Source organism: Dendronephthya gigantea, unplaced genomic scaffold, assembly GCF_004324835.1.
Source record: "Dendronephthya gigantea isolate DGI-Jeju-01 unplaced genomic scaffold, DenGig_1.0 000121F, whole genome shotgun sequence".
NCBI lineage: Eukaryota > Metazoa > Cnidaria > Anthozoa > Malacalcyonacea > Nephtheidae > Dendronephthya > Dendronephthya gigantea.
Genome location: NW_021163131.1, coordinates 552,295 through 569,880, shown reverse-complemented (window position 1 = coordinate 569,880; position 17,586 = coordinate 552,295). Strand labels below are relative to the sequence as shown.

General features: G+C 36.5%; 1 long non-coding RNA gene across 2 annotated transcripts; it reads left to right on the top strand.

Moving 5' to 3' along the window:
* The first annotated feature begins 5,731 nt into the window (after positions 1-5,731).
* On the top strand, positions 5,732-9,941 carry LOC114535574. 2 transcript variants are annotated; one of them, XR_003688320.1, is made up of 5 exons: positions 5,732-5,981; positions 6,114-6,183; positions 7,009-7,091; positions 7,325-7,554; positions 8,027-9,941. It is a non-coding gene; the product is annotated as an uncharacterized LOC114535574 (long non-coding RNA). The 2 variants fall into 2 exon arrangements; XR_003688319.1 differs by having other exon boundaries at positions 6,114-6,187.
* Positions 9,942-17,586: the final 7,645 nt, after the last annotated feature.

The window sequence follows — 17,586 nt, the reverse complement described above, 5'->3', positions numbered from 1 at the left end:
TGACCAGCCGACAATTTAAGAAAGTAAAGTAAAAAGCAAATTCCGAACAAACAAGACATCTTGAGAATCAAAATATAATTCAAACAAGACACAGATTGAGACTGTAAATTTTCGACTTTATTACAAAGTCATCTTCAGACAGAATGAAATACAATACTTTACAACGCATATATATACAACACAGAGAGAGAGCGCACGTGTCAATAGTGATAGTGATAGTGATAGTGATAGTGATTTATTATTAACACATCCCAAAAGGGCTTTTCAGTGATAATTTACAAGTACAAGTACTAAGATGTTTAATACAAGTGGGATACTAATAAAATACGTCTCTATATAAATCTATAAAATTAGCGTGATAAAACGACATAACTAAGCTAAAATGAGTTTTTGAACTAACACGTTCTTAAGTTTATTTTTAAAAGTTGAAATGTTTTCGCAAAGTTTTACAGATTCGTCGATAGTGTTCCATATCTTACATGCACGATATATAAATGTGCGTTGTCCAGAAGTTGTCCTAAACTTTGGCGGGCGTAAATCGCCATCGTTACGTAAGTTGTAATGACGCTTTCTCTGTTGACAGGACATTACTTTTGAACATAAGTAAGTTGAAGTCATATTATTAATACATTTGTATGTCATCACAGCTTCACGGAAATACAACATATCTTTCACCGGAATCCATTTTAAAAGTTTTAAAGCAGGTGTTACATGTTCAAACTTTCTAGTTTTGGTAATAATTCGTGCTGCATAGTTTTGAACATGCTGGAGTTTTGATACATTCTTGTTGGACGTGTTCGACCACATTGTGGAACAGTAAAAAAGTTTACTGAAAACCAGTGATTGAATTATATGAACCAACGTTTTTTGGTCGAAAAGATGCTTTACTCTACTTATCTGCTTTAATGCCAAGTTACATGACGATACAACTTTGTTAGTATGCTCATCATAGGAAAGATTTTCGTCGAGCTTGATTCCCAAATCTTTAACACATTTTGTTGGACGTAGGGTCTTTCCGAGGAACGACAGTTGAAGGTCGACTGGCCTTTGTTGCAGTAGTTGACGAGTGCCGAACAATATGAACTGAGTTTTTTCCGGATTAATGAGCAGCTGGTTAGAGCAACACCAGCCTGCCACCCTATCAAGATCGTTTGTAAGGAGGTTCAAGCCATCCGCGAGATCAGCAACTTTAAGTGCTGCATAGAGTTTCGTATCATCACAAAGGAGTCAATCTCAGATCCAGTGCAGGCATTGGGAAGGTCATAGATATATAAATTAAACAGTAATGGTCCCAGAATGGAGCCCTGCGGCACACCATGAGTCACGGTCCTGGAAGATGAGAGGGTTTTGCCGATTCGGACTTGTTGCTTACGTTGAAAAAGATAACTTGCAAACCAACGTAAGACATTCGGTGAAACACCAACGTTTTGCAATTTCTTCAACAATAACGAATGGCTTATACTGTCGAATGCTTTAGTAAAATCAAGAAGGACCATTGCAGTTATTTGTTTTTTGTCCATGGCGTCCAAGATGTAATCAGTTACTGCAAGGCCCAATGATTCGGTTGAATGTTGTTTTCTGTTTCCACTTTGGTTAGTTGGGAATCTTTCGTTTTGGATAAGGTAATTTGTAAATTGATTATGGACTACTCGCTCGCAAACTTTAGATAAGACAGGCAGCAAGGAAATTGGGCGATTATTCTCAGCTTCTTCATAATCATCATTCTTTGGAATAGGGGTTATCTCAGATATTTTCCATTGACTGGGAAATATTCCTTTGAGAAAGCTTGAGTTTATTATTGACGTGATCGGTTGAACAATGGAAGATAAACAGTCCTTGAGGACTTTTAAATGGACTGTATCGTTACCAGGAGCTTTATTGGAGGGCATCATGGTGATAATTTCACTCACTTCTTCTGTTGTCACTTGTCTAAGTTGAAACATATTGTCGTCCACTGTCGCTGTAGTCGAAGCCTGGGTTTCAATAGCGGGTGGTAATTCAAATTTCTCTGCTATATCTTTAGCCAATTGGGCACTCTTCATTCCCACGGTTGTAAAGAAGTCGTTGAATTCTTCCACAACTACGGTGGCGTCTCTGGTGTATGTAGGTCTATTAGTATCTCCAGATGGCAAACATTGGCGTATAGTTTTCCAAATGCAGTTGCTATCTCCTTTACTTGATTTTATTTGTTCTTGAATATATGCAATCTCTGCTTCTCTTAGCCGTAGCTTTGTTATTCTTCTCTTTTCTTTAAACTCGGACCAATCCCTTTCAGCACCAGATCTACTTGCTTTTCTATGACTTAGGTCACGCGCGATCATCAAATCTTTGATTTCCGATGTCATAAAGGGAATTGGTTTTGCAGAAACTTTAACAGTTCTTAATGGAGCGTGAGAGTCTAATACTGACGACAATAGGTTGTTGAAGGTTTCTACTTTCTCTTCAGTATTATCAAATACATCCAAAATATGCCAGGGTACTTTACCGATATCTTCCGCAAATCGTGAGCTATTATAGTTTTTATAGCTACGCACTTGGATGTATGACTTCCTTTGTTTAGGCTTTCTTAAATTAAGGTTCACCTGTATAAGATAATGATCACTTATAGTTAAATCAAGTATACCACTTTCTTTAACTATACTAGGATTTGACAGGATGATGACATCAATTAACGTTTTGCTATTCTCAGTTACACGCGTCGGTTTGTCTATGATTTGCTTTAAGTTATAATTAGCACAGAATTCGTCCAAAGCTGTAGAATGACGATCATTTTTGAGCATGTCACAGTTGAGATCTCCAAGGAGTACTACGTCCTTATTTAGTGTTAAAACATAGTTCATAATCGGCGATAGATGATTACTTAAACAGGATATGGGGCAATCTGGTGGTCTATATACCACTCCAATGACCAATGATCGTAGTTTGCGTTGTTGACACTGAATCCACAATTGGTGAAAGTTGTCTGATGAAATACTGCTTAGGTCTTTACGCAGTGTAACTTTAAGTCCATGCCTAGCATATACACAAACTCCACCCCCTCCTTTTGTAAGGCGATCAAGTCTATGGAGGTTGTAACCTGGGATGCGAATACTAGCATTAGAGTTAGAGGAATTCAACCACGTCTCTGAAAGGGATAGAATGTCAAAGTCTTGTGAATAGACCAAGTGCCTAAGTTCTGCATGATGTTGTCTATTGAGAGACTGGATATTGAGATGGGCAATGTTCAGATGTTTCTTTACCTTCGAACATAGGCTAGTTTGGCTTGAATCAGTGTGTTGTTGCTGGTTGGAAAATTGATAATTAGTTGGAATATTTACCAATTGCCTATGTGTTCTCAAGTTTGCAAGAGGACGATTCAAGCGAGGCCCCGATTGCCGAGTTCCAGAAATCACAGGAATTGTATATCTTTGTGAATTATTATTATTACACTCTTGGGTGGTTGGACCAGGATTAAGTTCTATATCTCCACTGGTAAGAAGAATGTTGAACGTAGCGTTTGCGTTAGGATAGTAGGAGAACTTATTGTGAGATCTCCTTTTATAAAATACAGTTTGAACACAACACGCTCGACGTCGTCGCGGTTGAATAAAGAACACATGCTTTATGCAAATTTCAATACTGTTTATCGACCACAAACGACAAACAAAATTCTTGCTTTTAAAGAAAAATCTTGAAGCAACACAAACATTATTGTCGCTCAGTTTAACATTAAGCCAAACTAACCGTTCGCCTGTCGCCAATCTATCGTACTGAAGCTCGCTGGGATCCATAGTCAAGCGCCAAAGTCGGCTTTCGTATCTATATTCACTGACGTTCAAAGCCAAACACAACCTCACATGTTTGGCCAGTTTGCCCTGATTTCCTGACGAACAATTCTGCCATTTATTACATTTGAATCTTGTGTATGTAAAGTCACAAATTTCGTTAATTTGTGTTCGGTCATAGATTAAATAGACCGAAAAACAAAGTAAAAATACGGAGCTCACAATATTCGTGACTGCCATAACACCATACATGTAGGCGGAAGGCCGGTAAACCAAGCAGAGCGAAACATGATAAGGTTGTGAATAAAACTAAATATGTATGCTATATTTTATATAACTTTGTTAAAACACCGGAAATATCGACGATTTGATGACCAAATTTATGTTCAAAAAGACGGCGTTTCTATGGGCTCATCACTAGGACCTGTCTTAGCTAATATCTTACTAACGCAGTTTGAGAGATTAATAATAATAGTTTCTGAATTAATTGCTGATGACACTATAAAATTTTACAAACGTTATGTTGATGATACACTTGTCTTAATTAAGCCTTCCGATATTTCCGGTGTTTTAACAAAGTTTAATAGTTTCGATCCTAACCTCAATTTCACAGTTGACACTTTTCCCGATGGTATCGCACATTTTTTAGATATAAAAATCACGGTCGATGGTACTGACGTTTATCGTAAAGACACTCACACTGGTCAGTACTCACATGCATTTTTTCTAGTTTCGAGCCATTCTACCGCAAAACAGCTTGGGTGAAATCCCTTTAATTACCACCGTGCTTTTAAAATTTGTAGTTCGGAAAAGCTTTTCAATAGTCAAATTAAAATCATCAAATCTTTCATGTCTTGGAATGGTTATCCTAATAATGTTATATACTCTACGCTAAATAAACTCAAAACTAAGTATTTTCCAAATTCCACTCCTGTTGTCAATACGGTTATTCATGAAGCGGATGATAATCTATTGCCCAAAATCTGGATCCGTATACCTTATCTCGGAAATCGGGGCGATTTTCTACTTAAATCATGTCTCAATAAAATACAAAGATTTCTTTCCAAACCGGTGAAATTCGTCACTATTTATACGACACTAAAAGGTTGTCTTATTTTGTTTCTAACAAAGACAAACTTCCTTCTTTATCTCGTAGCAATTTAGTATACGAAGTCGCTTGCCCTGGCTGCGGGAAAACCTATATTGGCATGACGCAAAGGTGCCTTTCTGTACGTTTGAAAGAGCATTCCACTAGGCTCTCTTCTAGTGCAGTAGGCCAACATTTCTCTGAGTGTGAGCATGCTCAATTCTTAGCCACACTACAAAACCAGTTCTCACTACTCAACGATATACCATTATCTTTGAATAACCCTTCTCCTATTGAGAACTTAGTTTTCAATAACTATAGAATTCTACACATAACTAAATCGAATAACTATCATATTCTCGCGTTTCTTGAAGCACTCTTAATCAAACACAACAAACCTTTCCTTAACACTGGACTTAAAGCCAGCAAAGAACTACAACTGTTCACTTAATCTCTCTATTTTAATTGTCGGGTCTTTCTTTCCTTAAATTAATCTATCTAACATATTGTTGTAAATATAGCATACATATTTAGTTTTATTCACAACCTTATCATGTTTCGCTCTGCTTGGTTTACCGGCCTTCCGCCTACATGCTGGATTGACACGTGCGCTCTCTCTCTGTGTTGTATATATATGCGTTGTAAAGTATTGTATTTCATTCTGTCTGAAGATGACTTTGTAATAAAGTCAAAAATTTACAGTCTCAATCTGTGTCTTGTTTGAATTATATTTTGATTCTCAAGATGTCTTGTTTGTTCGGAATTTGCTTTTTACTATATTTGGGAAAGTTGAGGAATTTAAAGAACAACTGGAAACACAACCATGATTTCGGTAATTTGATAGCCATTGCCATTTCCACTGTTGCGCATGGTAAAGTCTTTGAGATAAACGCTTCGAGATGACTATACAATTCAAACTTTTGTAGAGTCTTAAGTCTTTAGTCTTTACGTTGAATTGTCATGGCCATGGTGTATCGAGAAGAAATAACATTTATTTATAGGAAGGCAAATTAGATTTACTGTTACTCCTGAGGAAAAATTCGACGTAGAAGTCATCGTAAAATAATGTGAGATGGGTGTATGATTATGAATCTAGACGACAAACCATGCTTCCTGACAGAATTTGGGAGGTACGTTCTGTGGTTGAGACACTTGGAGCTCAGATTTGTCTGGTATTTGTATTGTCTTTATATTTGAGGAGGATATATATATATCGCATTTCGATCCTTTCGAATGCAATTTTGTCTTTTTTTACGTGGCAGGTTTACCATCTCATTATCTGTTGTTTGAATTGCATTCAACACGAGTAAAATGTGGCATACTTTGACAAAGGTAGGTATGTATGTGTTCCTTACTTCATGCAGCTCATGGCTACTATGTGTTTTTAATTTGTCATTTCGTTCAGTCAGTGGACATAAGGGCAGTGTTTACATGAGCCCTAGCTGTAGGGCTGTTTCTCACCTCTGTTTACTTGTAAAATTCTAGCCCCACATCTTGGTGTGAGCCTGGATGCCACGTTCTGGTACCAAAAACAAATTGGCTAGCAAAAAAACTATTTTCACTTTTTCCAATAAAATATCTTTACTTTTCCTAATGATTTTTTAACAATATACCCTGTTATTGCTTGGGAAAATTAACAAGGAAAGCCGGAAACATCAGATAGGACCCTTGCTGTTCTCTGTCCTCTAGTTTGCTAGCGATCTTGCTTGGTAGGGCTAGCCCTCCCTGTAGGGCTCATGTAAACAGCCATTTAATCAGTTTTGTGAAGCACATCAGTAAAGACTATTTAAAGAAATGATAACCAAGGCTATGAAACTCTAAATGATACCTGCAATCCTGCTTTTTAATCTTTCACTATAAATTTAATCATTTTTAATTGTATGGCTCATATCAGGCCAAATGAGGCAGAACCTGTACTGTATACTATAGAAGCCCCTTGGTTATTCTAGTTTTATCCAATGCTTTAACTTCTAAGAGTCTGTGAGGGATATGCAGTAATTATAAATTATATATACAATTGCCCGAAGCATGATAGTAAGTTTACTACCTGCTACAACACTGCATCAGAAATATGATTAAAACTGCCTTCCTTTTATTCATGGTACACTTTAGTGTGCCTACGTCAGCATTGTTGATGACATATAGTCTTTCTTTCAGGTGTCCTCAGGAAGAATGTCTTGGAACTATAAAAATATTATGTTGTCATAATCTTCTCCATGCCTTAACTTTTGGTAAAATAGGTATGTATGTGCTCCTTACTTTATGCAGTTCATGGCTACAATGCTTTTAATTTGTCATTTCATTCAGTCGTCTTATTCAGTTTGGTGAAGCATGGTAACCATGTAGGAATATTAACCAAGGCTATGAAACTCTAAATGATACCTGCGAATGTTACATTAAAATCTAGCTCTTGCAATTTTGTTTGCTTTCATTCCTTTCTTTAATTGTATATATTCATGATTTTTTTATGTAGGTGCCTTTTGTACATTTACTAGCAATACTTCTACTTCATAAACGAATGCCATTTTATGGCAGAAAAGTTTGAGTTTCACAACTCTTATGGCACTAATGAATCCACTGCAAGGTTTGGGTGATTTAAGTGATGCATAAAAGCTACAAGAAACTCTTGGAGATTTTGCAAGTTCCATGCAAGTATACTGTAGTTGACCAACTAGATATCTTATTGGTAAAACAATGGACAAGGTAAGGAGGGGACTTGCTTAATTTGCTTGGTATTTACTGTATATGATTAAATATTAATTCAAAATTTGGGGTTGTTGTATAAAACTCTTTGACCAGTGCCCTAACTGCAAAATTGTTGCTGTTGTCTTCTGAACCCATTATAATAAAACTGCGTGAAACTAAAGTGCTATATATTCCTACATTATACTTTTTTTCTGAACTTATTTGGTAAATAAATTGTAAGTTGGAAGCCACAAAACTTAATTCCTTATACAATTTGTCATAAAGAAATAGCAACAATGTCAAATTTTAAATTGAAAAATAAAGTAGCAATAATAAAATTTCTGAGTGGGGATTGGTAAGCTAATGTGCAGGAACAAATGTGAATTACAAGATTAAAATGAAGTTTAAAAATATGGTCACATCATGATGTCTATGACATCAATACACAGAGTTGTGATGATTATTTATATTTTGTGTTGTAATTTTCAAGGTGTGAAAAAACCCGATTTTGCTAAACTTGGTGCTATGATGTTGCCAAATATGTGGTACTGTAATGACAGCAATTGACCTGTGGAAGGAACCAAATTGAGGTACCAGATTTTCGCTTCTCTTGTGATAGTTCACTTGACAATGTCCAAAGTACGGGTCCGGTTTAAAAATGTTTCAAATAGTGGCCACCAGCTGGTGCAGATAACCTGGTCTTATCTCTTCTTTGTTGACTTTTGTACTTTATCATGTATTCGTGTCCTGCTCCTTATAATTTTTGCGTAATATGTTAAGTCTGACCTGTCTCCGTTTTTATTGTATGTAATGTTATGTATTGTAAGTAATGTCTTGCCTTATGTATTTTGTCACTCGTTTGCTTAGGATATGCTTTCGACTCAGACGTAGTTAATTACACATTCGGGTTTTGTTTTGTTTTTCCAACCGGGAACAACACCAAAAAACACTTAAAAATCGTCCAGCGCTTGTTATTGGTTTAGTGTTTGCTAAAACAAGACTGTCAACAACTCAGTTTTAAATGAGGTGAATATAAAATTTTCAGTTCAAAAAGTGTTCAAAAGAAAATATTGACCGATGGAAATTGGGGAAGTCGAAAAGTACACACTGAGTCTGAGAACTTAAATTAAATCTAGGCCTTTATAAAAAACAATTGGCTTGTCGGTGATGAATATATATTATTATCTAAAGAACTGCAATTGCTAAATTTTGTTAATAAGAGTAAAAAACACATCAAAATTTTACGCTCGATGACATCAAAGTGTTAACTGCCTCACAAACACGTAGCTACGTGCGTTTTCCTATACTTTTTCCTTCCTTTTCTTTTCACATGCACTTTTCCCCTTTCATTGTTGTCCCACTCCTTAACTAGGGATTCTTCCAATTTGAATTGTCAGTTGCTTTATCAGAATAGACATTTGATGAATCTTTTACCGATTTCGCTTTTACCATTGCAGCTATTTTGTCTTTAATCGAGTTCCTTATTTTCCATCAAATGTTAACGACAATCGTCCACTGTACTGAGGTCATTCGAAAATACTGTCTGCACTTTTAAAGCGCTTTGCATCGCCGGCAGGCGATTTCCAGTTGCCTTGTACGCGAAGCGATTGCCGTACAACATCTTCAACATTTGAAGTGTTTTGTTCAACGACCTTTTCTGCATGTTAAGCCTATTCAGGTTGAGCGTTTAACGGAAGTGTTAATCACGCTCGTTGTGCACGGCGTTGCAATGTGACGTTTCTATGGACGTAAATTGACGTTTCTAAGCCGACTGGTTGCATAGTTTATCCAGGAGCAATTTTTTAAAAGCTCTTGATAAACACTTTTATTAAAATGTGAAGTGTTATTAAAAAAGGACGCTTGTATCAGCCAGGAAAAGCATTATCATTACACTTGAGGTCAAGTATTGCAGATAAATACAATAATAAGGGGCGGAAATACATAACAGAAATATAGAAATAACCGAAATATAGTTTTCAAAAACAGTGCATCATTGTGCATTGTGTGAAGTGTTATCGTTTCCGTGTGTTAATCACGTGCAAAAACTCGTTACTATTCGTGGGTATAAATAATTAGTTCCCGCGTATATTACATATTTCTCCCCTTTTTTGTTCCCCCCCCTGGTTTTCGTTGTAAGGCTAACATAATTTATAACTAAACGAAGATTCATAGCCATAAGTTTCTCCGTTCTTTTGCTGCCTCTCTTTTGATAAAGTATATACGAGTAAGCTGAAATATAGCAACAGAGTGATTATCAACTCCGAACATATCTTCGAAGATATTTTAAACTTTTAATATGGGCAATCATAAAAAAAATTTAATACTTACTTGCCTATTTCGTAATTAAAAGAAGGAACTGTAGTTTGTAGAAAAGGCGTACTTTGTTCGTGCTCTATCCCTTCAACGGCTTCTATTCCTTCAACGGCTTCTATTCATGCTCTATCCCTTCGACGGAATGAATTAATGAGGTAAAAAACCCCAAAATCTAGAAAAAAATCCCGAAATATAATTCGCTTTGAATATGTATGAATTTGGTACAAAAATTTGCGTCAAATCATGTAGATTCTAAAAATGGAAGTAACTAGACGTCACAATGTATTGCAACAGCGCTAGCTCCAGTTTCCCTCTCACTTCCGCCCTGAGTAGGTCATTCAGCGGTGAAATTCTATAATAGCGGCTTAGTTAAAAACCCCAAAGTCCAGGTCTAGAACGAGATGAATCTGTATGAAAACTGCTTTACCAGAAATAAGTAGGTTTATAACACAAGTAGGGCAAACTATATATTTTCTGAAAGCCTACAAGATGGAGATTACAGAAAAATAAGTTTTAAAAAAATTTGGTCATTTCGCTGCATTAAGGGGAGGGGGAGTATTACAATTCATTAGAAAATTAGCATAATAATTGCAATTGCATAAATTTGAATTATATCAATAAGTCTTGAAAAGTCATGTTTATTTCACAAATGCAACAAATCACTTCTAGAAGATATAGTAAAGGTACCTACAAATTTTCATCACTATCTAATTTATAATTTCTTAGAAACTAGACATTTATAGAATTATGCAATTGTGCGCAAAAATCCATGGCGGCCATCTTGGATTTCTGAAAATACATTATATTCAAACCTAATGGGTTTTTTTACAAAAACTATGTTACATAAATTCTCATAAAGCCTAAAAGAGTCATTTGCATACCTTTAGCAGGAAATAGCAAGAAATTACATCCTTGCTTTGGTGTGGTAGTTAGTAAAGCAGACTCCTTCACACAAGAACACATCACACTGTGCACACTTATTTGCAGTTTTTGTATCTTTTCTCTTTCCTTCATTTGTCTTTTTACTTCCACAAACTTTGCACCTTCCTCTTTTCCCTCCTTTCTTTGCACCAGTTGCAAAATGCTTTCCTTTCAATCGTGATAGGTCTGTTGGGGGTCGGCCAGGTCCTGGAAGTGAAGAACGAGGGCTACCACCAACACGTAAATCAAGTAAAGGTTGACAAAGGCAATGAGCCAAACTAATCCTCAGTTCTTTGTGAACAACTTTACTATCTTTAAACTTTCTGATCTGGTGCACATTGGTGATACATAATTCGAGCAACCTCCAAAAAACTTTTTTCCACCATTTACGACTCTTCTTGTTCAATGAGTAGTATGAAAGTAATTGATCGGCTCGATCAACACCATTCATAAACTGATTGTAGGTTGCAATCATCTCAGTTTTATATGGGAGTTCATTGTTGCAGGCATTGCCATGAAATGTGGAAAGTGCAAAAACATCCCTTTTGTCTTTCCATCTCACAACTGTCAAATTATTGTGCTTCAGGAATGTTGATTGCCCCCGTGTGTAAGTCGGTGCGGTTTTTGTCAAAAGAGCCTGTGGCATACCCTTCCTGTCTTGTCGAACTGTTCCACATGCTAATGTTTTTTTCTCATACAGCTGTTCATAGAGAGCAGGTGAACTATAAAAATTATCCATGAACAATCTGTGACCTTTGTTCAAATATGGTTCGACAAGGTCCATTATCACTCTATGGGCAAGGCCGGTCTCGGGCGTTCTCTCATCTTTCCCAGTATAAATTTGAAAATTACACACATAAGGCATAATTGAATCTGCAAGTACCCAATTTTTCACACCGAACTTGGCTGGTTTCTTTGGCATGTATTGAATGAAACTAACTCTACATCTGGTGCCTATCATTTGTTCATCAATACTAATTTCTCTGTGCGGTGTCCAGTGTTTTTGGAATAAAGCGATCAAATGATCAACAAATGGACGAACTTTACCAAGTTTGTCTCCTGGAAATTATGCATCATCTGATGTATGAAAATATCTTGAAATCAGGAGGAACCGGTCCCTGCTAAGTATTGAAGGAAACCAAGGGTGGGACAATATTGGCTCAGTAGCAAAATAATCCAGCACAGATGGAAGATTTACTAAGCCCATTGCAAGCACCATTCCAGTATAGGCCAGTAGTTCTTCAACAGTAACATTGATCCATTTCATATTGGATGGTTTTCTGTTTCTTATTTCAGCAGCATACCTGTTAGTCTCATCAACCCATGTTTGAACAAGTGCAAGTGGAATAAACAAGTTGAATAAATCCATTAGTGTTGATAATTGCAGGGCTTGTCTCGATGGGCCAGGAATTTCAACAAATGGAATAAAAGACCCTGTGTTATCTTCAATTCCTCTAAACTTTTTCCAGGGTAGTTCATCACTCTTTCTTTTAGACACACTGGTTCTGGGTTTCCCTTTTGTTTTTTTCTGCTTGCCCTTTTGCTTGGATCTAGCCTTTCTTCCTTTTGAACTTGGTTCAGGTTCATCATCTGCAGTGGATGATTCTGGTGAAAGCTAGAGGGAAAATATAAGAGATGTAAGCAAGGAGCAATAAGGGTTAGAAATTAGGGAGAAGAATTGTGCAACACTAAGATTTCAACTTACAATCTCTTCAGGCAATTCATCTCTCTCGACATCACTATTATGTCCAGGAAGTTCAGGCTAAAAGATAGAGCATAAAACTAAACAAAGTGTATTCGTACATAATAATTATGCTGCCTATTCAAACATATAAAATGTACAAAAATATGCTTCATATTATCAGCAATATATGTACAGTATTTCACAAGAATAACAGACAAAAAGGAGAAATAATTGTGACACTTACTTCGTTCAATTCTAAGTCAAGAAGAAGCAACGGTTCTCTCTCATGTGCTGGCGCAGTTGTCCTCATATCATGCAGTGCCATTGCTTCACCAAATTCATCTTCGACATCGGCAACTAATTTCTCGTTATTATCAACGATTTCATCATTAGAATCGGCAAAAATTAACCTTAAAACATCATCCCTGTCGTAGAATGTTTCAGCCATATCAAATGTCGCAAAGGTGTAATTTTCGGCAACGAAAAACGCAGTTTATTTCACAAAATTTTGATCAAATCTTTCCTAAATTTGCATGAAAATAAAGCAAAACTATCCCAGATTGCATTTCTGGCATCCAAATTCACATTAACCCACAAACCCGCTAAAAACGGCAAAAAAAAAGGGACAGCATCTTGGGGTCATATACGACCCCATCCGTAATTTAAGAGACTAAGATGTATTTTTTATTACCAGACTAAGATGTATTTTTTACGCACAACGCAGAGTTTGACATTATTGATATTATTGTTATTTAATCTTCTTTATAAAAACAACGGTAGCCCTTCAGCATAAATAGGAGCTGTTTTTCCAAGGGACCGTTGCACAATACATATTTACAAAACAGGTTAAATAATAAGATTATATATATTAAATAGTAAGATAAGAAAAGAAATTGTGACAAGATCATGTGGTGGAATTCCTTCTCGCTGCAGAACCCGCAGGATATGTAATCGCTTAGACACTTTAGTGACAATCATTGCAATATGTTCATTCCAATGTTATCATATTCCACTTTTTCATGTCCTTTCTTCCAACTGGTTTCCCACAACTGTAATTCGGCATTGATAGGCCTAAAGTTAGGCATACCATCGCGATAAACGGTCACAAACCTCTTGAACTCGGTCTTCTAATTTATCCCCTAACAATGAAGAAAATAAAAACGGATGAAAAAGAAAAAAATAAGAAAGTATATAAAAACCATGTATTGAAACGTATAAAAAATAACAAAGTATATAAAAACCATGCATTGTAGAGGTTGCACATTTTGGAAGAAAAGCGATATTCAATCTCCGCGATGACGTGATCAATAAGTTGAATGGTTATTATTAATCTGTAGTAATCACGTGCTGTTCTGGCAGGATGATTATAATGTTTTGCTTGAACTTTTCATATCCGGGGAAAACACTCGTTACGTTAAAAAGATTAATCTGTTTTATTGATTCCGCGGTGTCGATTTTTTTCTTCTGTAATTGGACCGTCAATGACAAAGTATGATCCACAACATGTTGGGTGATAACGGGAGCAGCTGCGTCACCAGCTGATCTGGGAAATGGCTCTTCTTGCGATTCTCCAAACTGCATAAAATTAAGAGTTCCTTAGTTCCTAACTTCAAACGCATCTGCTATCCGGAAAACTATCCAGTAAAGTTTTTCGTTCTACGCACCGATGTTGTAGAAGGTTTTGCGAGCTTGTTATGGGCCTTTGGGGTCCAATTTAAATGAGGTAAATTACGATCAGCTCACATTACCTAGGTTTCAATGCATTTTACTACAACATTTTACAAATACCCCATACAAGTTATATATCATTAGAAAGCATATGAATCAGCCTTTCCAACTAACAAAAAATTGATTGACAGCGACACATATGACGTCATTGAATGTTAAGCAATAATATATATTTCCATTAATTTACGTTGATTTACAGCTAATTACATTTCCATACAGTGAGTTGAATTAATTTTTTCCACATAAACTGAGTAATATAGAAAATGACAAATAAGATGATACCAAGTTATTTATATTTTTTCATTATAAATCTAATCTACACTTCCAAGAATGAATGCAGTCTTTTAGAAGCAATCATAGTGTTTTGCGGACACTAGCATTGGAATCTCCCTGAATCTAAACTTCTCAGATGAATGATAGGAAACAAAGTTTTGTTATGCTTTTTGATGTTCTGAGTCTCATTTTCATTATCAATCCACCTATTTGTTCATCACAGGACGGGTGTGGTAGTTTTTGTGGGCTATATGCAAACTTGGGATCATTTGCCTTGTACAGCACCAAAGAATTGATTATACAAAGCTCCAAAAGTCTAAAAAATAATCTTTTCCACCACTTCCGAGTCAATCCATAATAGTGCAACAACTGGTCGCACAGATGAACACCTCCCATGAACTGGCTGTAATCATGAATCATTTCCGGCCTATTCACTTCATCTACTTCATCTCTTGTGGGTGAAATTGCTACCATATTTGATGAGTACCAAGAGGAGATTGCATAAACATCTCTTTTTTCTCTCCAGCGAACCGCAGATAAGTTACCGCAAGGCCAAAATTTTACCTGTCCACGAAAATATTTTCCAGCTGAAATATCCGCGGTGCGAAGGTTCACTCTTTTAGCTTGGAGTTCCACATGCCAATGTGTGTTCTCTCAGCAATTTTGCCACATTTTTGACTCATGAAAAGAAGTTATCAAAGTATACTCTGTGCCACTTGCTCAGATATGAGGTGAGAAGATCAAACGCAAGACGATACGAGAGACCTTGTATAATTGGAATTTATTTAAAGAAATAATGTATGTACTGCTCTTGGAGAGATTTTGTGAAATGAACGAAGAGGCTTTTATCTCGCATTTCTTTCTTATTGCTTCGATTTTGCCAGCTTTATTATCTGGAAGCAACGAACAAAGATCGTATTTTATTTGCATACTTTCCGCCATGACGACTCTAGTAGCGTACGTACACAGTCTCATGCGAAGTATCGCGATTATGGAATTGCGCATGCATCAGTCAAACGCGATATTTTGAATCGCGGTTTGAATCAGTCAGCATCCATTTCCCAACGTTGCATATGCACGAAAATAATGGTTTTTATGACGTTCCGTTGGGAGACTTGGCCAAAAGAACTCGGGACTGTTGCGCCACTGATGCGCATTTCTCTCCTAATGCGACGTAGTGATGCAGTGCTTTCCCAATGTTACATAAACGCGTCCACTGACCGTAATATGATAATGCCACTGAGTCAAAGTGAATGTGAGATATTCCCGTTTCCATCTATTCCAAAAATGCTTTGAACGTGTTCAATTCCTTCCCCATCATACTTGTACGTTAACGGCTATCATTTAAGGTCGCTTCTTCCTCTACAAAAATCTTCTCAATTCATGGAACCTATATAGGTAGCATAACTTTCCCGTCTTTTGGTTGGACACAACCATTTCTAATCTCTTCCTCATTGAACAAGATCGAAAGCAGCTGTGTTGCGTATAAATTTGGTCTCTTTGGCTAAACAGGAACATCCATCAGATTTATTCCGCTTACAATGTATAAACGAAAAATTTGGATGCATTATTTGGATGTCTTTTTTAAAACTATAGGTATACAACACAAGGGTTTTGCACGTGATGGACACACGGAAATGAAAGTACTTTGCACTATGCACAATGAACAATGCACAATAACGCACTATAGTTGTAGAGTATGTTCAATTGGCACTCCGGCGATGTCGTATGCGTTCAGTGTTGGGGTTTCAGCATACGATCGTCTTTAAAGCGCGTCTGCATCTGAGTTAAGCTTTCCTGCCTTATAGACAATCGTAAAATCGTACTGTTGAATAAGCAAAGCCCAACGCGCAAGGCGACCATTAGGATCTTTAATGGACATTAGCCAAGGCAATGCATGGTGATCAGTGTAAATGGTGAATTTGCGGTCGTACATGCAGGTAGTTACGAAATTTCTTTATGGCTTCGACGATGGCTAACGCTTCTCTTTCAGTGGTACTATATAGTTCCGCTCTGCAGTATATATAGTTATAGAGTACAGTATACAAAGCAAAGCAAGTGTTGGCAAGCTGATTACAAATTATCTAGCATTTAGATAGTAGGCCTTGATTGATTGTGCTAGTAAATTCATTAAAAATTGCTCAAAAATAGGAGAAAAAGTTGCTCAAAATGTGCCAAATTTTAAAAAGTAGCTCGCAAATTACAAAAAGTTGCTCAGTGGGTTGCCAGTTTATTATATGGATAAACAACAGAACAATAACGCTTTTTCAAGTTAAGCGATACAAATATAAAAGTACCAATAAATTTAACAAAGGCATACTAATCTAATTATTGTTCAAGAAACTCAGAATGCTCTTTCTCATGTCATTCATCTCACTCTATTCTGATATCTGTTGACCCTTTCGTGCCCATGGTATCTGTTACTTCTTAGTTGGTATTACTTGCTTCCTCTTAGCACTATTGTGCCTTATCATAATCGAGGCCTCATGCAAGGTAATCTTCAAGTGCAGACTCTTCTCGGGCATTAAATGAATTGTTCACGAGGATGAAACCTCTCTCTGCAGAAGCTGAGCTTGGTTGTAGAAGAAACAACTTCTTAGACTACTAAAATAGCGGGGAAATCTGATTAATATATGATTTTATATGAGTATGCACTGCCTGATTTATGAAAATATGATTTATTTTACGATTTTAGTGATATGAACAAGGATTAACAAGACTCATTAAGGCATAGTAGAATACAGTAATATACACAGTACACAGTCTTAAGAGTACAAAAAGAAATACTCATCAGTGTTTTTTCATATAATACCACATCACGCTGACAGGCTCTTGTATGTTCTGTACTGGCTTGCCATCCCTTCAAAGGTTGGGGCAATGTCTGCTGGTAGCTACGTGCTTGTCCATCAACACTGTTGTTTGCAGCGTGAATGCAGCAATTCAGGTGTTTTCTTTAAGGGCTTCGGTCGGGGAAATAACTTTGTCAGCGTTTTTAACACATGCACAATTTTGGAACCCGTATAAAATGTAATTTATTGCAATGAAAAACATTAGCAGATATTTTGTACTGGTCATGTCATGTATTTCATTATAACAGATAAAAAATTATTATCACTGACATCAAAACAAGG